The 25,206-nt window shown below is 54.2% G+C and overlaps 2 pseudogenes across 1 annotated transcript; both read left to right on the forward strand.

Annotated features, from left to right (window-relative positions):
* Positions 1–1,127: 1,127 nt before the first annotated feature.
* LOC123863112 (vomeronasal type-1 receptor 1-like) lies at positions 1,128–22,080 on the forward strand (annotated as a pseudogene). The gene is made up of 2 exons (XR_010406110.1): positions 1,128–4,981; positions 19,887–22,080. The product of XR_010406110.1 is annotated as a vomeronasal type-1 receptor 1-like (transcript).
* On the forward strand, positions 10,827–13,486 carry LOC123863113 (histo-blood group ABO system transferase 2-like; annotated as a pseudogene).
* Positions 22,081–25,206: the final 3,126 nt, after the last annotated feature.

Genomic DNA, 25,206 nt, shown 5'->3' on the forward strand with positions numbered 1-25,206 from the left:
ACAGAGAGAGACACAGTGAGAGAGGGAACACAAGCAGGGGGAGTGGGAGAGGAAGAAGCAGACTCCCGCCGAGCAGGGAGCCCGATTTAATGTTTCTTAAAGTAGTCAACCTCACAGCAAACGTAACAAAATATAATTAGTGTGAAATAGGTTTTGTTTAGCAGAATCTGTGTGACATATTTATATATGCTACAATAATACAGTTTGTAAAAGTGAGCTATGTAATACAATAAGCTTTGGGAAGGATATCATTGCAGAGGCTACTGGCATTCAATGTGCATAGAAAGACAGGGATATTAAAATATATCTATTGAGAACTAAAGTTTTTGAAATAAAAGTGTCTCATAATATATAAAAATAGTCTTCGGAATTGGCCAAATAGTCTCTCATTGGTGGGCTGTTGTTGCCTGGGCGGGAGGAGACCACCTTCCTCCTGCTGGGATAGTAAAGGAGTAGCTAAAGTAGCATTAAGTTGTAAGAGACGTCTCTCCCTGTTGGGTCTGTAACTGATGTAGAATGGTAGGGTGTTTGGCCCCCTGATTTCATTTTAAACAAAGTTTACTTTTATTAATTTTCACAGGACACATGATGTTCTCAGTCTTCATAAACATCGCATTCTGTTCCTTAACAGTTCTTTCTTTTTTAAATTATTTTTTAAAAGATTTTATTTATTTATTTGCGAGAGGGAGAATGAGAGAAAGAGCACAAGCAGGGGGAGCGGCAGGTAGAGGGAGAAGCAGACTCCCCGATGAACAGGGAGTCCGATGTGGGGCTCCATCCCAGGTTCCTGAGATCATGACCTGAGCCGAAGGCAGACGCTTAACGACTGAGCCAGCCAGGCGCTCCCCCCCACCAACTTCTTTTTAAACAAAGTTTACTTTTATTAATTTTCACAGAACACATGATATTCTCAGTCTTCATAACCATTGCCTTCTGTTCCTTAACAATTCTGTTCTTTAGGAATCTCGATGATCCCTTGGTCTGGTATAGCCGTATATTTGCTGATTCTGCAGGGAGACTCCCTGAAACTTGATAACTTACTCTTCAGTCTCAATTACCTTTAATATTTACATTCATAATCAGATTATTTGTTTATAGGATGTACTGGACTCGGTTTGAAGATCTAAGAGAGATCTTCAGAAGATCTAAGAGATCTAACCTGTATTGGTTTCATGGGGAATTCTTTGTTATTTACATTATATATGTACACCTTCTTAATTCATCCTCATAAGAAGAAGCCTGTAGATGTGATTCTTGCCCTCTTAACTTTGGCTAATGCCCTGATATTCATATTCAGAGGGATTCCAAATATAATGTCATCCTTTGGAATTAGGCTGGAGATGGGCGATACTGGATGTGGAATAGTGATCTATATTCAGAGAGTTACCTGGAGTATTTCTCTGCATAACTGCCCTCCGGAGTACATTTCAGGCAGTGACTATTACTCCAAAGTAATCCTAAATGGGCCTGTCTCAAACACAGAATCTCTGCATTCATTCAACCCTCTTTACTTTGCTTCTGGATGATCCACATGGCCCTCTATTCTGTGGTCATTTTACAAACTGTGGCCAACAGGAATACCACTGGTGATGGACTTGGGTGTTATAGTGCTTATTGTAAAAACAAGGCATTTGAGGGGCGCCTGGGTGGCTCAGTCGTTAAGCGTCTGCCTTCGGCTCAGGTTATGATCCCAGGGTCCTGGGATCAAGCCCCGCGTCGGGCTCCCTGCTCAGCGGGAAGCCTGCTTCTCCCTCTCCCACTCCCCCTGCTTGTGTTTCCTCTCTCGCTGTGTCTCTCTCTGTCAAATAAATAAATAAAATCTTAAAAAAAAAACAAAACAAAAAACAAGGCATTTGATAGCCAGATAGTGCCAATATTTCTAAGTACAGTATTCATTCAAGATTTGTTCTTTCTCTTCCTGATGACATGTAATAGTATCTACATGGTGAATATCCTTTACGGACACCACAAAACAGCTCAGAATGCTCACAGTGCCATCCAGGTTCCATCACACTCTCTTGAAAACAAAGCTACCCATGTTAGCTATTCTCATACTAGTGAGCTGCTTTGTCTTCTTTTCTGGACCGACACCTTTCTTAGTGTTTATTTATTTTATACAAGTAAGAAAAAGCAGCAACTGGAGAAATTTAGTAACTTTTTTTCATCATGTTACCCAACCATCTGTTCTTTCCTTCTAATTAAAAATGAAAATAGAATTTCCAGAATAAATTTCATGAAAACAAGAATCAGAATTTTCTCTTCTTAAAGAAAATTCACTGCTCATAGGAACACTTCTTAGCATTCTGCTACACCAAGGAGTCATTTTTTTTAAAGATTTTATTTATTTATTTGAGAGAAAGAATGAGAGAGAGAGCATGAGAGGGGTGAGGGTCAGAGGGAGAAGCAGACTCCCCGCTGAGCAGGTAGCCCGATGCGGGACTCGATCCCGGGACTCCAGGATCATGACCTGAGCCGAAGGCAGTCGCTTAACCAACTGAGCCACCCAGGCGCCCACCAAGGAGTCATTTGTATGAATATAGATAATACGCGTATCAACGACATGAGTTATATTTATAGTCCCCATTGAACTAACAATCCAAAGAGCTATAATCAAGTTATTGTCAATTTATGAAACATTTTAGACATTAAATGTAAGGTTTAGATGATGATGTCATGTATATGTTTTAAAATTTTATAAATAACACATATGTAATGTAGAATGTTTTGTAACATAGGAAACAGTATTTGTCATATAATTACAGAAATCATAAACCCCCCCAAAGGATAGTGGTTACTTTTGGTGTAAGGTAACCCTAACCCTAAGCGATGTGATGAAATATGTGTGTTTATTAAATTGTGCTCTATACTTTTGTATGTCAGAATTATGTCATACTGAGTTTCTAAAAATAAACAGAATTATTAATATTTGAAAATAAATTCAGAAATCAAATTTGCAATAATTTTTTTACCTACATTTAGATAAAGAAGGAACACTAAAAAATAAACAAGATCTCAAAACACCTAGAAGATTATTGTCCTGAGAACTGTTGAACATATCAGTGACTTGAGGTTTGAATTGAGGATTGAAAGAAGAAGGGGGCATAAGGTCCACACCCAAGAACTAGGTATCTCCCACGAGCAGAGAAAATAAGACCGCTTGTCACAATTACACGTTATTACAAAGGGCTACATGCTCAGCTTATGCCATAGTAGAATAGTGCAGATCAGATGGTTCTGGTACATGGTTAGGTAATAAGGTGTCGAGTCAGGTTTGGGCTTAGGGTCAGGGTCTGGGGTTAGGGGTTTGGGGTCAGGGTCAGGGTTAAGTTTAAACATAACTGGTCCTCTTCCCTTCCTCCATCTCCCTGGGCCTCCAGGGTGGACAGGACTTGCCCAGGGTTACACATGAGTCCAGGATTGAGCTGAAGCATTGGTTTTCTGCCTTCAGTCCTGGGCTCTAATAGAAGAGTGAAATGTCTCCCTGGTCACCGACTGTTTCAAATCCAACCCAACCCCAGTCAAGGGTTGTGGAGGGTGTCGGAGGTCATGTATTGTTCTTTCCACTTTCCCACCAGGGAAGAGTGCTGCTGGCTCCATTCTGCCTGGGCAGCTCCAGGTGCCAGCACAGCCCTGACCTGTGAGGGCACTCAGTAGACACATGTGGATTTATACAGGACCAGGTGCAGGGGCCCAGCAGTCCCCATGCGCACCCTTCTTGCAGACTGGTGGGGCCTTCCTGGCACCGTTCACTTGGAGGCACCACAGTTTGCTTATGGATTCATCTATTGAAGGACACCCTGATTTCTTCAATTTTTTAGCTATGATGAATAGAGCTACTGTGCATCATTGCATGCTAGTTTTTGTGTGGAAACAGTGTGTATCCCCAGCATGAAGAAGTGTTCCTGTCATTCCTCACCCTTCAGCAACTGGTATCCTCATTTTCTGGACTTTAGCATTTCTAATCGGTGGGCTGCACTAACTCACTTTTGTTTAAATTGGTAACTTCCTAATGATAGAGGATGTAGAGCGTATTTTTGTATGCTTATTTATTATCTGTACATCATTTTGGCCAGGTGTCTGTGCAGATATTTGCCCATTGTGAATTAGGTTATTTGTGTTCTTACTGTTGAGTTCTGAGAGTTTTTTGTCTAGTTTGAATACAGATCCTTTATCAGATGTGTGTGTTGCAAATATTTTCTCACAGTTTGTGGATTGTCTTTTAGTTCTCCGAGCAAGGTCTTTCACAGAGTAGAAGTTTTAACTTTATAAAGTTCACATTATCAATTTGTTTCTTTTCTGGATCGGTGTTTGGTGTTGTGTGTTAACACTCATCAGCAAACTCAAGGTCATGTAGATTTTCTTTTATGTTTTCTTTTTGATATTTTGATAGCTGTGTTTCTTAAATTTATGTACAATTTTGAGTGAATTTTGGTGGAAGTTGTAAAGGTTTTGTCTACATTTCATTTCATATCTTATGGTTTCCAATTCATTGTTCCTTAATTATTCCTGGAGAAACCGGGGTAATGTAGTCCATTTCAGTTGGAAATTTCCAAGGTTTTATTGGGTTCAGCTGGATCTGGGAAGGGGCCAGGTGCGTCTCGGGAACTGAGTGCCCCGCCTCCTGCACGGCCTCCTGCACGGCCTGCGCCGCCCGCAGGGGGCGCCCGAGCTCAGCTCCCTGACCCGGGCAGGGCATGCGCGCTCAGCCTGCCTTGTCTGCCTGCGGAACTGGAGCCGCCCCCAGTGTGGACAGTCCGAGAGAAAATGGTGCCGCGACCACGCCACAGGACCCCGGCCTCCTCAGTACGCTCTGTGGACATTACCCGAGGACATGGGGCCGCGGCCACGCCGCCGGGACCCGCCGCGGAGAATTGGGGAGGACGCGGGGCCGCGGCCACGCCGCCGGGACGCGCTTGGAGGACGTAGGCCCTTATCCACACCGACAGGAGCCCGGCCTCCTCGGGACCGCACGTGGGAGAAGGTGAGAAGTCGCCTGAGCGGGAACTGCTGAGGGGGTCGGTGCCCACAGGATCCCGGGGAGAAAGGGCGCGCTGTGCAGACCGTGGGGTTTCCGGGGCCTTGTGTGCGCTGACGTGGGTTCCCGGGGGCGCTTGCGCGGGCTGTCGGGTCTCCCCTTTCCGGGCTCGGATCTGCTCTGCGGGTCCGGCGTCTGTGTTTACGCGCGCCCGGATTCGGTTCCGGGGGCTCCTCCGGCAGTCTGCGGTCAGGGGGCGGCCGCCCCCCGCGGTGCTCGTGCTCCCCCGCCCCGGCCCTGCGGGGTCCTCCCCGCGTCCACACCCGCTTTGGGGCTGCTGGTTCGGTCCTGGAGGTTCCGTAGCGCCGGCGCGGACTCTGCACACGGCTTTGGGCAGAGCAGGGATTTTCACAGTGTCATCCTTCCCTGAGCACGGGGTGTCTTCCCGTCTCCGTGTGTCTCCCTCGATGGCTGTCATCAGAGTCTCACGGGTGTCAGAGAACAGGTCTGTCACCTGGTCAGTATTTCGTGGAGAAGGTGCGGGAAGTCGGGAGGGTCGTTTTGAAGGAAAGTCCGGAGAAAAGCAGGGCTTCAGGTGATGGAGGGTTGTCACCTGCTGAGCTGCAGGGAGGGTGGGTTTCTTGGAGGAGGTGAAACCTGCATCTTCCCCTCTGGGGCCTGTGACTGGTGAGTCTCTCCTGTGGGGGGTTCTATTCCTGGGTCCCTACCTGACAGTTGTTCCTGTAATTGACCCTGAGTGGCAGGCGCCCCCTCCAGCCTCCCCTTCTGGCGTCCCCAGTCCACTTTCCTGAGGCTTCCCTTCGTGCATTTTCACCGTTCTAACCAGTTTTTGGTGGAGCACTGTGGAAAATTGGAATTCCAAATCCCACTGCTTCTACTGCACCCAAGACACAGTGGCCGCCGACCTAATCCTCCCACGAGTCTCTTGCTACCATGTGGCCTCCTTCAAGGGCCAGTGGCCTCTCCACGGTGGGTGAACTGGGTCTGGGAGGGCTTGGCCTCCATCAGTTTGATGTCGTCTCTGCTTCTCTTGAGTGGTGCTGACATGGTTGTTTGGAAGAGTAGTTTATTCTGCGGTGATTTCAAAGTAAACCTGGAACTGGAGGGTATTATGCTGAGCAAAGTCAGTCAATCAGAGAAAGACATATATCACATGACCTCACTGATATGAGGAATTCTTTTTTTTTTTTTTTTAAAGATTTTATTTATTTATTTGAGACAGAGAGAATGAGAGAGAGAGAGCACATGAGAGGGGGGAGGGTCAGAGGCAGAAGCAGGCTCCCCACTGAGCAGGGAGCCCGATGCGGGACTCGATCCAGGGACTCCAGGATCATGACCCGAGCCGAAGGCAGTCGCCCAACCAACTGAGCCACTCAGGCGCCCCAATATGAGGAATTCTTAATCTCAGAACTCCCCTTGTTTTAAGGCTGAATCATGTTCCATTGTGTATATACCACATTGTGTTTATCCATTCATCTGTCAGTGGACACTTGGGTTGCTTCCTCCTTTTAGCTGTTTTGAAAAATGCTGTTCTGAATAAGGGCACATGAATATCACTCAAGTCTTTTCTTTCGATTCTTTCGGGTATATATGTTGAAGCGGAATTCTGTATTGAATTTTTTGAAGAGCCACCATATTGTTTTCCACAGATGCACCATTTTCCTTTATTCCTTTATATGGTACAACAATATTGCCATTTATGGATCCACCCCATTTTGTGTATCCATTCATTTGTTGATGGACACCTGGTTTTGGTTATTGTGAAAAATGCTGCTTTGAATATTTGTGTACATGTTGTTGGTTTTCTTTGAATAACTGTGTTCAGTTCTTTGGGGGTATATATCCAGGAGTAGAATGGTTGAACTGTGTGACAATTCTATTTTTGTCTTTTTGAGGAAATGGAAAGTATTTTACACATAGACTGCACCACCATTGTACATTTCCCAAGCAAGGTTAAAGGTTCCAGTTTTTCAACATCCTTACCAACACTTGTTATTTTCAGTTTTCTTGATTATAGTGATTCTAGTGTAAAAGGGTATGTCACTGCAGTTTAAATCTGCATTTCATAATGCCTAATCATATTTAACATGTTTTCATGTGTTTTGATCATTTTTAATGTCTTTTCTGGAGAAGGGTCTATCCAAGTCCCTTGTCCAGTTAAAAAAATTTTTGTCCTTTGCTGATGAGTTGTAGTAGCACTTTGTATATTCTGGATAGCAGACTCTTGCCAGTTAAATAATTTGCAATATTTTTCTTCCATTCTGTGGGCTGTCTTTTTGATGCACAAAGGTTTCTAATTGCGAGGAAATTAAATTTCTCTATGTTTTCTTTCCTCGCTTGTGATTTGGTGTCATATCTAAGAGCATTGCTAAATCCAAGGTCATGAAGATTTATTCCCATTTATTTCTTCTAGAGTTTATAATTTTACCTCTTACATTTAAGCCTTTAACTTACTTTGAGTTAATGTTTATATGTGGTGTGAGGTAAGGGTCCATTTTCATTCCTCTGCACATGGATAACCAATTGTTTAGCACCCTTGGTTGAAAAGACTATTCTCTCCTCAATGTAACATTGTCTACCCTTGTCAAAATTCAATTGACCATAGACGAAGGGGTTTATTTGTGGGCTATCAATTAAATCCCACTGATCTGTGTGCATACCTTTATGACAATATCACAGTGTTTTATTTACTGTAGCTTTTTTTTTATCATGTTCAATTAGCCAACATATAGTAATCATTAGTTTTTGATGTAGTGTTCAACGATTCATCAGTTGCATATAACACCCAGTGCTCATCACCACTCGTGCCCTTCTTAATACCCATCACCCGGTTACCCCATCTCCCCACCCCCCTCCCTTCTGTAACCCTCAGTTTGCTTCCTGGAGTCCAGAGTCTCTCATGGTTTATCTCCCTCTCTGATTTCTTCCCATTCAGTTTTCCCTCCCTTCCCCTGTGGTATAAGTGAAACCATATAATTGTCTTTCTCTGCTTGACTTATTTCACTTAGCATAATATTTACTGTTGCTTTGTATTAATATTTGAAATCAGAAAGTATGAGCTTCAAGCTTTGTTTTTTTTTTTTTTTTAAAGATTTTATTTATTTATTTGAGAGAGAGAGTACAAGAGGGGGGAGCAGGAGAGGAAGAAGCAGACTCCCCGCCGAGCAGGGAGCCCGATGCGGGACTCGATCCCGGGACTCCAGGATCACGACCTGAGCCGAAGGCAGTCGCTTAACCAACTGAGCCACCCAGGCGCCCTCAAGCTTTGGTTTTATTTTTCAAGATTGTTTCGGCTATCTTGTGGTACCTGATTTTCCATACGACTTTAGGATTAGCTTATGTGTACCAGAGGTCTCTGTGTATTTTCCTGGGAACAACATTGAATCTGCACATTGCATTGTGTACTGTTGCCGCCTTGTCAATGGTACGTCTTTTCCTCACCATGGGGTGTCTTCACAGTTATTTAGGTTTTCTTTAATTTCAATCAGTAATGTTTTGTAATTTTCAGGGTACAAGACTTGCACCTTAATTACATTTATTCCTAGGTATTTTGTCAATGTTGATGTTACCGAAAGTGGAATTGTTTTCTTAAATTCCTTTTTGGATGATTCATTGCTAATGTATACAGATAAGAGAGATTTTGTGTATTAATATTTTGCCCTATAAGTTTGTTGAATTAGGTGACTAGCTGTAATAATTTTTTGTTGATTCTTTAGGAAACTTTCTATATAAGATGTTATCATCTCTGGTCTCTGAATAGACATAGTTCTACTGTTTCCTTTCACATGTGGATGCCTTTTTTCTTGCCTCTTTTTTCTGGGTAGAACTTTCAGTACATTATTGAGCAAGAGGTGAAAGCCAGAATCCTGGCTTTGTTTGTGATTTCAGAGTAGAGTTGTCAGTCTTCAAAATTGAGCATGATCTTTGCTGTAGGTATATTGAACAGATTACCCTTTATTCCTACTTTCTTGAGTGTTTAATCATGAACTGACATTGGATTTTGGTTACAAATTTTTTTGCATCAATAAACATAATCACATGTTTTTATGTAAAAAAAATATTGTGGTGTATAACATTGCTGGGATTCACTATGTTGAATAACCTTTGAAGTTTTGGTTAAGAGACACTTGCTTAGGGTGCACAACACATTTATGTCCTCTTGGTTTCATATGGCAGTTATTCTGATGAGGTTTCATACATCTGTTTTATGAAAGATATAGGAATGTATTTTGGTGATTTTGTGATGTTTTAATTGAGGTTGGTGTTAGTAGTTTATTTATTTTTATTTTTAAAGATTTTATTTATTTATTTGACAGAGAGAGACAGAGAGGGAAGGAACACAAGCAGGGGGAGTGGGAAAGGGAGAAGCAGGCTTCCTGCCGAGTAGGGAGCCTGATGCAGGGCTTGATCCCAGGACCCTGGGATCATGACCTGAGCCGAAGGCAGACGCTTAATGACTGAGCCACCCAGGCCCCCCGGTGTTAGTGGTTTAAAGGGCATTGGCTGGCACTACAGAAAGGATTATCCAGAGATTGGGGCTAGAGTGGTAGGGATAGATATATTTTCAGGGTAAGGAACAAAATTAAGGATAAAGAGTTAAGGTTAAAGTTAGAGTTAAAGACAAAGGGTTAGGGGTTAGAGGTTAGAGGGTTAGGGGTTAGGGTTATGGTTGGGTTAGGGTTAGGTTTTAGGGTTAGGGTCTCCCTGTCCTCCAGTGCGTAGAGCCCATTCTCCTCCAGTAATGAGAATGATCTTTTCGGAACATAACCTATGAACTTCTCTGTGATCTGCTCCCCACCTGCCCATCTTCTCCAGTCTCACCTCTCCCACTGCAGCTCTCCGCGCCCCCCCCCCCCGCCCCCCATGGGCCACCCAGTTCGTCTCACTTGTGCACGTTCTCTGCCAGGATCACTGTTCTCTCCCCTCTGCTTCATGTCTGGCTTCTCCCCCATTGGCTGGGCCTGGACTTGCCCCCTGAGGGGGTGTTTACTTGTCTCCTATTTAAGTGTAGGGCCTGCCTTCCCTGTGTGAGCGATTTACTAAAGTGCCAGGTATGAGGCAGGCACAGGGAAGTAGCCCTAGTGCCTGAGCAAAAAAGTCAGTCTCAGAGGGGCTCACCACATTTGCCTGACAATGGGGGAGCTGCTTTCCTCATGGTGGGGAGCAGGTAGTCCCCTCAATGGGGGACCAGCCATGTGAGGCACTGGACAAGACTTCCAACTCTTGGGGCGAGGGAGACGTAGACCTGGACCCAGAAGCTTATACCCTTGGATTCAAGGCTGGGGCCTAAGAAAGCCCCCTCTCTTCCAGGGGTCCTCTTTACCTTTCTCTGCCCCTGGGCTGCACCTGATTCCTGATCTGGGGGAGTTTGAGGGTGACCCCTCCTAGGAATACCAGTGGTTTACTGAGGACCTTGTCAGCAAGATGTCCAGGAGCCTTCAAGGGAGGACCCTACAGGGTGGAGACAGCTCTGTGGGGGCCAGCGACAGTCCTCTCAAAGCAAAGTGGGGCAGCTGGCCGGCCCTGCTGGTTCTACTCAGTCTTTAGGGCATAGAGACGAGGGCTGTGCCCAAAAGTGCTCCACTCCTGGCAGGTGAGGATAGGACCTGCAGGGGGTCGGTCAGGGGAGGCCACCTGTAGGGTTAGCCCGGGAGCTCAGCACAGGGGGAGTGTTCCTGAATCCAGCATGCTGACAGTGGGGGACGTTTCCAGGCTCCTAAGCCTCAGGCTCCTCTTTGTAAGATGGGGGTGCTGATGGCTCCCATCTCTGGGAGCAGAAGTTAGGGAGGCCCCACAGGCAGACTCGCTCAGGATAGGCCTGCCCCCATGAAGAAGGTGCACACGTCCATGGCCCCCAGCTCTGGGGTCCTGCCGCCAGCCTCCTCCTGCCCTGTCCCCTGTCCCTGTAGCTACATGGGCTTCCTGGAGCTGTTCTTGCAGATGGCGGAGAAACACTTCATGGTGGACACAGGGTCACCTACTATGTCTTCACCAGCCAGCCAGCTGCCGGGCCCCGTGTGCCACTCTGGGAGGCCCAGAGGGTGGTGGTCCTCATGGTGGACACAGGGTCACCTACTACGTCTTTACTGACCAGCTGGCTGCCGGGCCCTGTGTGCCCCTCTGGGAGGGCCAGAGGGTGGTTGTCCTCGAGGTCCCCAGCGCCCTGCGCTGGCAGGATGTGTCCATGTGGTGCATGGTGATGATCAGCTGCTTCTGCGGGCAGCGCTTCCCGCATGAGGTGGTTGACCTGGTGTGCGTGCATGTGGGCATGAAGTTCGGCAACCACATGAGCATGGCGATCCTATCCCCCCTCTTCAGCACCCTGCACCCCGGTTTCTACTGGGCGGCCCGTGAGGACTTGAGCTATGAGCGCCGGCTGCCTTCCCAGGCCCACATCCCCAGGGACCAGGGTGACTTTTACTATATGGGGGCCCTTTTTGGGGGCTCAGTGGCGGAGGTTCACTGACTGACTTCAGCCTGTCACTGGGTGATGGTGGTCGACCAGGCTAATGGGATCAAGGTCTTGTGGCCCGACGAGAGCAACCTGAACAGGTACCTGCTGGACCACATGCCCACCAAGGTATTGGAGGACCTGTGGGACCCACAGCTGCTGGGTTGCTCCCATCATGAAGAAACTGAGATCCAGGTTGTGCCCAAGAATCACCAGGACACCCGGAACTCATGAGGGGCTGTCCCCGGAGGGCCTGTGGGACCCGCAGATGCTGGGCTGCACCCGTCATGAAGAAGCTGAGATTTGGACAGTGCCCAGGAATCACCAGGACACCCAGAACTCATGAGGGGCTGTCCCTGGAGGACCCGTGGGCCCTGCAGCTGCTGGGCTGGCCCTGGGTCATGAAGAAGCTGAGATTCGTGGCTGTCCCAAAGAATCACCAGGACACCCGCAATGAATGAGGGGCTGCCCCCATCTCTATCAGGGGGTGTTGCTTGACTGGAGACATCAGAGCAGGTTCCTACTTCTGTCCCCTTGAGGGAGACTGAGGGAGCCCAGCACTGCCCGCACGGGCATGTCCAGCACCCCCACTGCACCTGCTCACAGGAGGCCCACCTGGGGGCACAATTTCCTCTCTGTGGTTGCCACATTTTGATCACTTCTGGGTCATTTGCAGCTGTGAACGGCTCCAGTTTTACATCAGATGTTTTTCTATGTCAATGCTGAGCAATCATCTTTAAAAAGAACAATTGCAGGAAAAGGTTTTCTCCCTGGTTCTAAACAGACACCTCCTGGTGGGGCTGGGAGCAGCCCTGTAGCAGCCATGGAGCCAGAACGGGTCCTGGCTGGGTCTTCCCTCTCAGTCCCTGCATCTCACCGTGGCCATGGGGCTTCAGGGTCAGGGGTGCACCGAGCCACCTCTCAGGCCCCCAGTGCCCTGACCACCAGAGGCCTTGGCCATGGCCGCTAGCTTGGCCTCCAGGAGCATGGAGCCCTCTGGGTTATATATGGTTCCTGCCTTGGTTTTAAATGGCCATTTCTGTGCTGGTGTTCGTGAAATATGGGCACTCGCTCTGTCTGGATGCGCATCCCCTTGGGATTCCTCAGTGCCCACCAGTGGGTTTGCACTTGTGCTCTCTCTCTGGACTGTGTGCCTGCACTGTGTCTTAGCAAGCATTTACTGAGTGCCTACTGTGAGCTCAGTCATCAACAAGGGGCAGAGCATGAGAGCGAGAAGTAAGATACAGGATCCCTGCTCCTGGGCCCTCTTGGGACTTGCGATGGCCCCGTCCTCCTGACTCACTACTTTCCTACTGTGGTATAATAGACATACAGCTGATACCGTTAAGCACGTTTCAGGGTACAATTCAGTGGCAATAAGTACATTCACTGTTCTGCACCTGCCACCTCCATCCATCGCCACAAGTTTGTCTTCAACCCACGAGACCCTAACCCCCCATTTCCCCTCCCCAGCCCTGCACCCAGCAGCTCCTTCCACCTCTATGAATCGGAGTGCTCTCTGTCCCTCATGAGTGGGGTCCTCCCGTATTGGTCCTAGCTGCAGGCACTGCTGTCTGCTGATGCCCCCTCAGCCTGCCCGAGTGCACCTGCTGCTGGGGGAGCGCCTGCCCCCTCCTCTCTGCAGAGGGCTCTCTCCTGCACCAGGTGTGCCTCCTCTCCTGCCAGCCACTGCCAGCCTGCAGCCTGGGAGGGTGGCTACCCCGAGTTCCTCCAGCTGCTGGGGGAGCACCTGCCCCCTCCTCTCTGCCTGAGGCCTCTCTCGTGCACCAGGTGCCTCCTCCCCTGCCAGCCACTGCCAGCCTGCAGCCTGGGAGGGTGGCTACCCCGAGTTCCTCCAGCTGCTGGGGGAGCACTTGCCCCCTCCTCTCTGCCTGAGGCCTCTCTCATGCACCAGGTGCCTCCCCTGCCAGCCACTGCCAGCCTGCAGCCTGGGAGGGTGGCTACCCCGAGTTCCTCCAGTTGCTGGGGGAGCACCTGCCCTCTCCTCTCTGCCTGAGGGCTCTCTCCTGCACCAGGTGCCTCCTCCCCTGCCAGCCACTGCCAGCCTGCAGCCTGGGAGGGTGGCTACCCCGAGTTCCTCCAGCTGCTGGGGGAGCACTTGCCCCCTCCTCTCTGCCTGAGGCCTCTCTCATGCACCAGGTGCCTCCCCTGCCAGCCACTGCCAGCCTGCAGCCTGGGAGGGTGGCTACCCCGAGTTCCTCCAGCTGCTGGGGGAGCACCTGCCCCCTCCTCTCTGCAGAGGGCTCTCTCCTGCACCAGGTGCACCTCCTCTCCTGCCAGTCCCTGCCAGCCTGCAGCCTGGGAGGGTGGCTACCCCGAGTTCCTCCAGCTGCTGGGGGAGTACCTGCCCCCTCCTCTCTGCCTGAGGCCTCTCTCCTGCACCAGGTGCCTCCTCCCCTGCCAGCCACTGCCAGCCTGCAGCCTGGGAGGGTGGCTACCCCGAGTTCCTCCAGCTGCTGGGGGAGCACTTGCCCCCTCCTCTCTGCCTGAGGCCTCTCTCCTGCACCAGGTGCACCTCCTCTCCTGCCAGTCCCTGCCAGCCTGCAGCCTGGGAGGGTGGCTACCCCGAGTTCCTCCAGCTGCTGGGGGAGTACCTGCCCCCTCCTCTCTGCCTGAGGCCTCTCTCCTGCACCAGGTGCACCTCCTCTCCTGCCAGTCCCTGCCAGCCTGCAGCCTGGGAGGGTGGCTACCCCGAGTTCCTCCAGCTGCTGGGGGAGCACCTGCCCCCTCCTCTCTGCAGAGGGCTCTCTCCTGCACCAGGTGCACCTCCTCTCCTGCCAGTCCCTGCCAGCCTGCAGCCTGGGAGGGTGGCTACCCCGAGTTCCTCCAGCTGCTGGGGGAGTACCTGCCCCCTCCTCTCTGCCTGAGGCCTCTCTCCTGCACCAGGTGCACCTCCTCTCCTGCCAGTCCCTGCCAGCCTGCAGCCTGGGAGGGTGGCTACCCCGAGTTCCTCCAGCTGCTGGGGGAGCGTCTGCCCTCTCCTTTCTGCCTGAGGGCTCTCTCATGCACCAGGTGCCTCCTCCCCTGCCAGCCACTGCCAGCCTGCAGCCTGGGAGGGTGGCTACTCCGAGTTCCTCCAGCTGCTGGGGGAGCACTTGCCCCTCCTCTCTGCAGAGGGCTCTCTCCTGCACCAGGTGCGCCTCCTCTCCTGCCAGTCACTGCCAGCCTGCAGCCTGGGAGGGTGGCTACCCCGAGTTCATCCAGCTGCTGGGGGAGCACTTGCCCTCTCCTCTATGCAGAGGGCTCTCTCCTGCACCAGGTGCACCTCCTCTCCTGCCAGTCACTGCCAGCCTGCAGCCTGGGAGCGTGGATACCCTGACAACCTCCAGCCCTGGGGACAGAGCCAGTGTGATATGGTTTCCCAGCAGGTCTGAGCACTAGGCCCCCACATTGCTCACTCTCCTCCTGTGGGCTCACTGTGCCATGTCCTCCCTCAGGCTCCCTGGGCCCAAGTCCTCCTCTGCTCAGGGACCACTCTGGGCCCAGGCTTCACATGCTGGGACTGGGAGCAGATCATCTGGACCTTCTGGATTCGCACTTCCGTGCCCATGACATGGGCACAGGCCGGCCTCACAGACTGCTCAGACGAGACCCAGCACAGGAAGATGCAGGCCGCTGCAAGGGGAGATGCCAAGTGACCCCGGAGGGAGCTCACAGGCCTTGTGCAAGGCACTGGGCTCATGGGGTCCAGTGTGGGATGCAGGCGCCCAGCCAAGGGGCATGGGGAATCCTGGTGAGGGCGGCCCTGGCAAGTGGGGGAGGGGGAAGCCACGGAAGGGTCTCAGAAGAGGCAGGAGACAAGGAAGAGGACAGGACAGAGCTTCCCAAGGATGGAAGGATCAAAGGATCACAGAGACCCTTGGGAAAACTCGGAGGCCCTAGAGATGTTGGCTGAAATGCTGTCATTTGGTCAGAAAAGTTGTGTCATGACCACCCAGTTGACACTGGATGATTTACTCTTTGTTGGTTCTAGGATTCAGTGCGTACCTGCCATTAGAACTCAGATTGCATGAAATCTAGGATATACTTACTTTTCATCACTTTTCAGGACTAGATTTTTCTAGAGGAAGTGCTAAGCATGGCTCTCTCCATTCTTTTCTTTGTGCCACTGGCCTCTGTTTTCAGGAGCATATTCCTGGTGCTCATCACCACTGCTAGCCCTGAGGACTGCCCCTTGTCACCTCCCACAGTGGACATGACCGTGTGGGTTGGGCGGTGCTCACTGATGAAACCCCAGTGCTTGGTATAGAGCAGGGACCCCAGATCCTCTGCTGAATGAGGGAGGGCATGAGGGAGGATGGGAATGAGGGAAAGAGAGAGGGAGGGAGGATGGGAGAGAAGGAGGGGAGAGAGGGAGGAGGGGAGGGAGGATGGGGAGAGGGAGGGGAGAGAGGGAGGAGGAAAGGGAGGGTGGTAGGGATAGAGGGGAGGGAGGCAGGGAGGCAGGGAGGATGGGACGGGTGGAGGGGAAGGAGGGGGGAATGAATGAGGGAGTGAATAAATGATGTAGGGAGGGAGGAAGTGAAACCATAGAAGCTGGATCCATACCTCAGGAGCCATTATTTGGGGTGAGGTCTGAGGGCATCACAGCCTGGGCCCTGGATGGTGGCTCAGGGCACGTCCAACTGTCCTTCCAGTGCTGACCTTCCTTCTCCTTGGACCCGCTGTCATCCTGGATCCTCTCCACCTCCTCCTCAAACAATTCTCAATGTTCCCAGGAACAGGGTGACAGGAGGGGGTCTCAGGAGGGGCTTCCCGGATCCTGTGCCCCAAACGACAATGTGACAGTAGCTACAGGGCATTCTATCATGAGGACTGGGACCATGGCCCCCATCCATCTCCTTGGGCATTAGCGTTGTTCCATTCCCTGCTCTCTTCACCACCGCTGTGATGAACACTCCTGAAAATACATCTGTGAAAAACCGAGCCAGAGTTTCCAGGGGTTAGTCCGAGGCCGAGCGTGCCAGGTGATGGGTGTGCCTGCGGCCTGGGATGGGTGCTGATCACTGTTCTCCCAGACAGGGGTGCCCGTCACCCTTTCCTCCAGGGGACCTGCATTGGACCGCCGCTTCCTCACGTTCTCCCCAGACCAGACACCTGCCAGTCTGAGGGTGACCAGCACTACCTCCATAGGGTTTCCTTTGCCGGAATCCTTCCCCAGGAGCTCCACATCTCTGACACATATTCCCTGCATACCTATCCTCCCCCTTGGACTGGCGTGTATTTGGTCTCCATCCCTGTGGAACCCAGTGACTTGGAGCGTGGTTTGGACCAGAGTCAGGTGAAACCTTTCTCTGGCCTTGGGTTGTGAGCAATGCTTTTGCCCTTTGTGGTGTGTCTTCCAGCTTTCTGCATTTCCCTGGTTTCTGTGTGGGCCACGGGAGGAACCAGCCGTTTCCTGTCTGGGGTCAGGCTGTGGTGTCCCAGCAGGAACAGGGGTCTCGGCCCCGAGATTGTGCCCATAATTCCTAAAGCGGCCTCTCTGATTACATCTGATCTGTAATCCATCGGGGATTTCAATATCGAATAAGGGAAATTCTATGTCAAATAAACACAGAAGAAAACGAATCCCCTGTGAAAATAGGTGGGCAGACACAAAGGCACCTATTGTGTGATTCCACTTACAGAAACATCAGGAATAGGTAAAGAGACAGAGAGAGAAAGCAGCTTAGGGGTTTCCAGGGTCTGGGCTGGGGGAGAAATGGGCAGGGGGTCTTCTGGTTCGGGGACTCCTTTGGGGCATGAGACATTCCGCAGCAATGTTCTGTGGTGTGGTGGCACAGCGTTGGGAATGTACTTAATGTTCATGATGTGTTCAATTGAAAACAAGTAATTGTATTTAAAACAAATAATAAACAGTATATAGGACATGGAAGGATAAAATAACAGTTAATATGTACCAGATAGAAAGAACATAGGAGGAGGGGATGAAACAATCTGGTGGGGCGTCGGGGTCCGGCGATGGAACTAAGGGTAATTGTACAGGGAGCTCTTCCAGCAGGGCTGTGGGCTCTGGATGGGGCTCTGGGAGCCCTCCGGGAGCAGGAGTAGGGGCAGGGGTTAGGATAGGGGCAGGGCCAGGTGTAAGGGACAGGTGTAAGAGCAGGGCCAGGGGTAGGGCCAGGGGCAGGGGCAAGGGGAGGGATGGGGTCAGCAATAGTGGCAGGTGCAGGATCCAGGGCAGGAGCTAGGTGAGGGGCAGGAACAGTAGCAGGAGCTGGGTCAGGGGCAGGAACAGGGGCAGGGGCTGGGGCAGGAGCAGGTGCCAGTTCTTACTGGGCCACGTCAGGCTCTCTGTGGGTGGGTGCTGGGTCACCTGCCGGCTCCTGGTCTCCTCTTGAAGTTGCTGCAGGCACCACCCCTCCGTCCAGAGCTGCCGATGGAGTTGGAACCGGCTCTAGCTCCTCAGGTGGTGGAGCAGCTGTGAGAGGAGAAAAGCTCACCTCGTGCCTGCTCTCCGTGGGCCTTTGTGGAGATAGAACCCGGCCCAGGGCCTCCCAGAGAAGCCACAGTCAGGAAGGAGCCCTCACGGGGACGTCTTCCCAACTGCAGTCCACCCGCTGGGCGCTCTGAGCCCAGTCGTTGCTACTGGCTCCACACCAGCCTCTGGGGGCTCGTCCCTGTGGGGCCAGCCCCCACCCTTCCGCACACACCCACGGGCACCCAGCCCCGGGCTTCTCAGCCTCAGGCTCGGCCTCCGTGGGCTCCGGCTCCTGGAGCACAATGCAGTCAATGACCACCAGGGACAGTGGTCTGGGTGGTGTCGGAGGCCTCTCCCCGCAATCCCCAGCACCTGCTCCAGGGGAGTCCTGTGGGGTCACGCTCCAGATCCCGGACATGGAGTGGGTGTCCGCCAGCCTCGTGCCGATCTCATCGGAGGTCTGCAAAGACAGGGACGGGTAGCCGGCCCGGAGGCATCCCAGTCCTGCCCGGCCAACCTCCCTGTCCCCTGCCCAGTCGCCCTGCTGCTCCCAGATCAGACACACACCTGTGGGTGCACAGCCCTGCACGCGGGACAATGACCCATCCCTGCAGGGCGATCGAGATAAACCCTGGGCAGAAGCTCACAGCCCCCCACACCCCGTCCCACCCAGCCAGCCTGGACCTTGAACATGACCTGACCACGGGTTATCTGACCCCTCATCAGCCTGCTCTTGAATGGCGTTGGCCCACCCCACATGACCCCTCTTCACACACACACACACACACACACACACACACACACACACACGGAGGGGAGGGGACCTGGGGCTGCACAGGTGGATTAGACCCTGTGGGGCTGGGTGGCCGGCTCTGGGCCTCCTGGTGTCACCTTTCGGGCCTTCCGGCCAAACGGCCAGAGGCGGTGGGGAGCCCTGATTGGACATCCCCAGCGGGGGCCAGCGTTTGCAGGGCGAGCTTTCTTCAGCCTGCAGCCTCCAGACTTAGGGAGGCAACAAGCCCACATGTTCATGGTTCGATGATCTCCGACGAAATGAGCTGGGCAGGGGGCTGTCTCTGGAATGTGGGTGCCTGGTTACCTGGGTTCCAAATTCTGTTGGACTCTGTTGTCAGGGAAGTGAGGTCGCCACTGCCTGGGGTCCCCTTACCCAACTTCCTCCTCACACAAGACCCCCACCCCCGAGGGCCCCCTACCCCAGCTGCTCAATGCTCCCCCTCCCCCCATGCCCCATCCATACAGTGACTCCCTCACAGCCCACCCACAGCCTTCCCAAGGCCTGGGTGCAGCCGGTGTCCCCACTGTGGGGACACAGAACTGGCTTCAGACTGGGCTCCTGTGCGTGCCCAGGGCTGTGACCCAGGACAGACCCTGTGCCTCTCAGGGCCTCCCCAGGCTCCCCATCTGCACATTGGGGTATTCTGGCTTCTACTCCTAGGGACGCCATCAGGGGTAGGACCTCTACATACATTCCGTACCTGCTATCACAGGAGGCTGGGGCACACTTGGCAATGCAAGGATGAGCCAGGGGCTGGGCAGGACATGGAGCACAGCTCAGAGGGGCCTGGGTCTGCTCTGGGGTCTGGGCAAAGCCACCCCCTTCTTGCCTGTTCCCAGCCCCTGTGGGAAGGTTGCAATGAACGGATTCCGACCTTGTCCCCTGGTGATGCACACTTCCAGGGGCTCCCATTAGGTTTAGGCTTAGGCCCTGGGGCCTCGTCTGCGCCCATGTGCTGGGCAGTCCCCACAGTGGTTCCCGGGCATTCCCGCATCCTGCTCACACATCCCTGTGGAATCCCCTCCCCTCCGAGGTGGATGGCCTGTGTGACCGCGCTCTCAGGAAGAGAATGGGGCAAAATGCTGGGATGTCATTTCCAAGCTGATAGAGGAAAGTCTGTGACTTCTTCTGGTTCCCTCTGTCGTGTGTTCATTCTCCGTCTCCTTATCTGTTTCTGTCTCTGTCTCTGTGTCTCTTACAGGAGCAGGATCTGTGGACTCCAGGGGTGATGTGAGAAACCTCAGAAGCCTCCCTTGTCCGTGTTTCCCTCTTCTGTCCTGGTGCTCCATTCTTTCCTAAGGCCTTGTCACCCGGACCAGAGCAGTGAATCTGTAACCTCTTCCAAAGGGAGACCCGGAGGCTGCAACAAGGAGGGTCTTGGCCTTGGTTCCCAGACTAGTGGTCAGTGCTCTGCCACGTTCTGCGTACCCAGGTCCTCAGCCCCCCAAGCCCCCAGTCTGTCCCCTGCTCAGAAGGACCTCGAGGGAGTACAAAGCATTTTCCCAGGACTGGGAGCACAGTGGGTCGGGGATGGAGATCCAAGGCCAACAGGCTCTTCCACAAGCCGGTGGGACCCTAGGGACACTGCATCTCTACAGCCCAAGTGACAGAAGAGTAAGCTGAGGCCTTTGTGCTGTAGCCCCTCTGGACTTGGGGGTGGGTATCTCTTCCTGCTTCCAAGTGCCCAGGCTGGTGATGGACACCGGAACCCAGACCCTGTCCTCTCCCAGTGCCCTGGCAACCCCCCTGGGCCCCTTGGGGACCCCTGACCCTCAGCCTGGCCTGTCTCCCCTCCCCATGCTATGGATCTGGGTCCTTGCCAGGAGTCCTGATGCCCTGCCCCATGGCCCAGCTGTCTCCAACCTCATTCTTTCTCCCTTGTGACCCACCTCGCTCCCAGGGTGTCCTCCCCTTCTGACCCCCAGCTGGGCAGTCAGAGTGGTGTGTGTGTGTGTGTGGGGGTGTGTGTGTGGGGGGTGGGTGTGCAGGTGCACATGCCTCTACGTGCCTGGGGATGCCAAGGTCATGTCCCCACATGGGACGGGGTGGGTAGCTCTTCCTGAGGATCTGAGGGGCTCTCACCCCCAAAGCGAACCTCATGGGAGGGTTGGGACTGGCCTAGGACTGGAGAGCAGCTCCTTGGACTCTGCACCCCTCAGTTGTCCTGGGCCAGTCCCTGCCTCTCTTGACCCAGGTTCCCAACTGTCCCTGAGGGTCGGACATGGAAAGGCTTGAACGTGGCTGCTCTTCCAGGGGTAGGTGGGGGACAGGTGCACCAGGCACGCAGGCCTCCCCACCGAGAGGGCCAGCCAGGTGTGTCATGGCCAGGTGTGCACAGACGACCTGCCCTCAGCTCCTGTACCATGACCCAGCCCTGCGGCAGATGTGCACGAGACCCATGGCTCCGCACCTGACCGGTCCCCCGCGTTCCCTCACCACCTCGGAGACAAGGGCTCTTCTTCGTCCTAGGGCCCGTCATCCTTCGGACAATGAGAGCAGAGGGATCCGTATCTAGAGGAGGCCGGCAGGGCGTCCCACGGAACGTTGTGTGCCCATCTCTGCTTTGTCGTCTAGGCTTACCGGCGGACCCCCACCTAGAAAGAGGCCCGCGGGGCAGGGACATTTGTCTGCCCTGTTCCCTGAATTATGGAAAATGTCTAGAAGGGGCTTCCTGTCCATTTGTGGAGTCAATGAAGCCCAGCCAGCACCTTTCAGATGTCTGAGTGGCTCTGGGGCCCCTCTGCCAGCCCCCAGGGATCCCTGCTCTGGCTCCACCCAGGATGGGAGCCCCAGATGGAATCTGAAACCTCCTCACAGCCAGGAATGCGGCTTTGCCCCGGACACAGGACACCGAGGCTTGGGGCAGAGAGCTCCTTCACGGTGGAGAGGAACCGCCTCAGCCCCAGGCCACCCTCCCCGTGGGCCGGCCACAGGGTCGGGGAGCGGTCCCACCAGGCCCAACGGCAACCCCGTGTGTGGGGCCTGGCCTCGTGGCACACAGGGTCCCCAGGAGACACCTGAGGTTCGGAGAGGGGACGTGCCAGGCCCGAGACACACAGCCCGCAGGTGAGGGGGAGCCTCCGGGCGGGACGGGGGGCCCTGCTCACCTTTGTGAGCAGCAGGTGTGGGAAGGGCTGAGGAGGCGTTCCTCTGGGAGGTGCTCCGGGAGAGGGGCCACAGGAGAGGGCCTGGCCCGGCTCCACCAGCTTCCTCAGGCTGTCAGCACGGACCGCCCACAGCCTCTGGCTCGCCCCCAGCGGCAGGGCCCACTCAGGTTCACGGTGGGGCTGATCTTTGGATAAAGGAGGGACAATTCACAACACAGAAACTGCAAAACTATTCCTGTCCGTGTCCTGAAGTGCAACAGAATATCCAAATTGGTTCGGATCATCGTCCACGTATGTGAAGGGTGATTTTGTACCTGGCCAAGGCTGGGGCTGGACCGGGTGTGTGTGTCTGTGTGTGAAGGACCAGGTGTGTGTGTGTGTGTTTGAAGGACTGGGTGTGTGTGTGTGTTTGGCGTGTGTGTCTGTGTGTGTGTGTCTGTGAAGGGAGCAGCCCAGACCCCTTGGGTTGAGATCATGGCCACGTAAGGGGCACAGCTGTCGTGGCACCCCAGGTCGTCAGTGTCCCGGATGGCATTGGGGCAGGAGACCGTCCCGGCCCTCCCCGAGCCCGGTCCTGGAGCGCCCTCGTCCCCACACTCCCCCTGAGCCCGCACCAGCCCTTACCGACTGCCTGGTGCACGTGCCCCACGCCGGGGAGCCGTAGAGTGAGGCTCCTGTTGACCAGCTTGTCCCCAATTTCTTCCATGGGGCTCTGCGAAGACAGTGAGCGGCGCCCGGCCCGGAGGCATCACAGCCCTGCCCAGCCGTCCTCACCGTCCTCCTGCCCAGCCCCACTGCTGCCCCCAGATCAGACACAGCCCCGTGCGGGCACAGCCCTGCGCCCGGGGTGCAGTGACATGTATCGACAGGGCTCCGGATCAACCCTGGGGAGAAGGAGGCCGCCCCAGCACACCCCGTCCCACCCAGCCAGCCTTGACCCGGGGTGTCAACATGATCCACCCACCAGGCATCTGGCCCCTCATCACCCTGCTCCTGCTCAGGGTGGGCTACCCTGCCTGAGACCTCTGCACACACACACACACACACAGGAGGGGCGCTGGGCTGCACGGTCGGATCACAGCGGTGTCTGGCTGGCCTGGCTGGCTCTGGGCCTCCCTGTGTTCCCTTTGGGCCCTTCCAGGCAAATGGCCAGAGGTGTCAGGGGTGGGACCTGACCCCAGGTCTGCAGTGTAGGCAACGGCTCTCACTGTCGGCTTTGCTGAGACCACATCCTGGGGACATCGGGATACAGCAGGATTGCAGCATCTCCAGCCAAGTGAACTGAGTAGGAAGGGGGCTGTCTCTAGAATGTGGGTGCCTGTGACAGCCCTTGGGCATCTTGGGGACGCCCTGGCCATCAGCCTGGCATGTCTCCCCCGAGCCCCATGCTACGGCCCCGGGCATGTTCCCAGGAGACAATGCCCACAGCCCACGGCCCAGCTGCCTCCAACCTCCTCCTTCTTTCCCCCTTGTCCCCTCCAGGGTCCACGCCCCCTTGGACGCCCCTGGGGAGTTTTTGTGTGTGTGTGTGTGTGTGTGTGCGCGCGCGCACGCACAGAGCCTTGGGTGTACGTGTGCCCGCGCGAGGGTGACCAGAGGAAAGGGCCCAACATGGGAGTGTGGGCAGGGGTCCCCCGGATCTTAGGGGCCCTCGTTCCCAAAGGAAACCCCATGCGAGGTGAAGCTTGGCCTCGGAAGCTGGAACCCTCCCTGTTCCTCTAGCCTCTGCTCAGCTGGTGGGTCCCAGGCCAGTCCCTGCCTCTCCTGCCCACAGTTTGCCGACTGTCCCATGAGGGCTTGGAGGAGGAACTTCATTAGCGTGGCTCGGCGTGGCCGGTCGGCTCCCACCTTTTGGGTGGACGTGGCGCAGGTGCACTCTGGGTGGGCGGGGCCCTCCCACCAACGGTGGGTCGGAGGCAGGTGGATCCTGCGCAGGCGCACACGGCCCAGCAGACAGCGCCTGCGTGGGACCCCACCTGCCAGCAGGCCTGCGCAACCCCGAGGGGCTGTCTGTGGCCTTGGTCCTCCGTGTCCCGATCTCCACTGCCTGCTCAGTGACCCTCACGTCCTCTTAGGCCGGGGGCCAGCCCCAGTCCCGCCAGGCAGGGCCGCTGGACTGAGTGGACATGGAGACCTGGGGACTAGAGAGAAATGAAATATACCCCCGCTGCCGTCCTGGCCCCCACATTCCACTTCAGTGTGCGTCTCAGTGCATGGCGGGGGGGTCAGGGGAGGGCGATGGGGACACGTGTGGGCAGGGAGGAGGTCAGGCCGCCTTTTCCTCCTCTACACCCCCTCCCCCTGTCTTCCTGGCAGCAGCCCCTCTCCCCAAAATCCGGCACTCAAACACCTTCATCTCCCTGCTTTAAACCCCCACCCATCCTCCTGAGGTGGGAGTCACTGACCCCATCTCCAAAGTAGAAAACTGAGGTCCCGGGAGTTCCCACAGGAGCTTGCCAGTCACAGGGCTGTGACATGGCCCTGCTGTGGGTTTGAACCCAGCTCAATCTGACCCAAAGCCTGAGCTTACAGAGGAGCCGGAGGAAGGAGCCTTTGAGCCCAGGCTTGGAGGTGAGGCCATCCTGGATGGGGGTCATAGGGAGGGACGGCAGGGCTTCTGAGGGGCAAATTCTTGCCGGGCTCCCTGGGGGACGAAGGCCCTACAGAGGCTGGAGTGGGCTGAGGGGTGCACACTGGGGAGCATGTCTAGACCAGATCACGCAGGGCTCTCTGGATATTGGGCAAGGAGTCAGGGGACACTGCAGGTTGGGGGGTTCAGGGGACACAATCCGGGCAGTCTTACCAGAGCCACAGCATCGTAGATTTAGAAGGAGCTTGGTGGGCATGTTATTGTCCCCACCCAAGCATGGGGATCACCAAGCAAGCACCAGCCGGAGGTGAGGAGGTTGCCGCAGTTTCCTCCTGTGTAGAGTGGGGGCCGTGGTGGTCGTCTGCGTCCTTCCAGGCCTGGGCATGCTGCCTGGAAGGTCCAGAGGTGGCTTCGTCAGAGTAGCTAGCTGTTCCAGTGAGGTCAGTACTCAGAGACGTCTGAGTCAGGAGACCAAAGGGATGCCCCACGTGCCCAGTTCAGCAGGATGCTCTTGTACATGGTGCCGATCTTCATGTCCAGGCTGATGGGGTTGAGGCAGCAGTGCCCACCTGCTGCATGGAGAGCGGCAGCGGGGACCTGTGGTTGCAGACCCCGAGACACGGCGCTCGTGTGAGTCCGAGGCTGCCACAGATGTGATGGAGGCTGAGGAGGGGGAGGTGCTGACAGAGGCTGAGATGATGCCTGAGGTCTCCAGCGATGACTGGGAGGTCAACTCCGGAACTTGAGGAACGGCAAGGCCAGCAGAAACACCAGACTGTGTAAGGCAACCCCGGTCAGCATCTAGCCCAGAAGCTTCTAGAGAC

The sequence above is a fragment of the Mirounga angustirostris genome, unplaced genomic scaffold, assembly GCF_029215605.1.
Source record: "Mirounga angustirostris isolate CCGP_5_RB_7025 unplaced genomic scaffold, mMirAng1.0.hap1 SCAF_1, whole genome shotgun sequence".
Classification (NCBI taxonomy): domain Eukaryota; kingdom Metazoa; phylum Chordata; class Mammalia; order Carnivora; family Phocidae; genus Mirounga; species Mirounga angustirostris.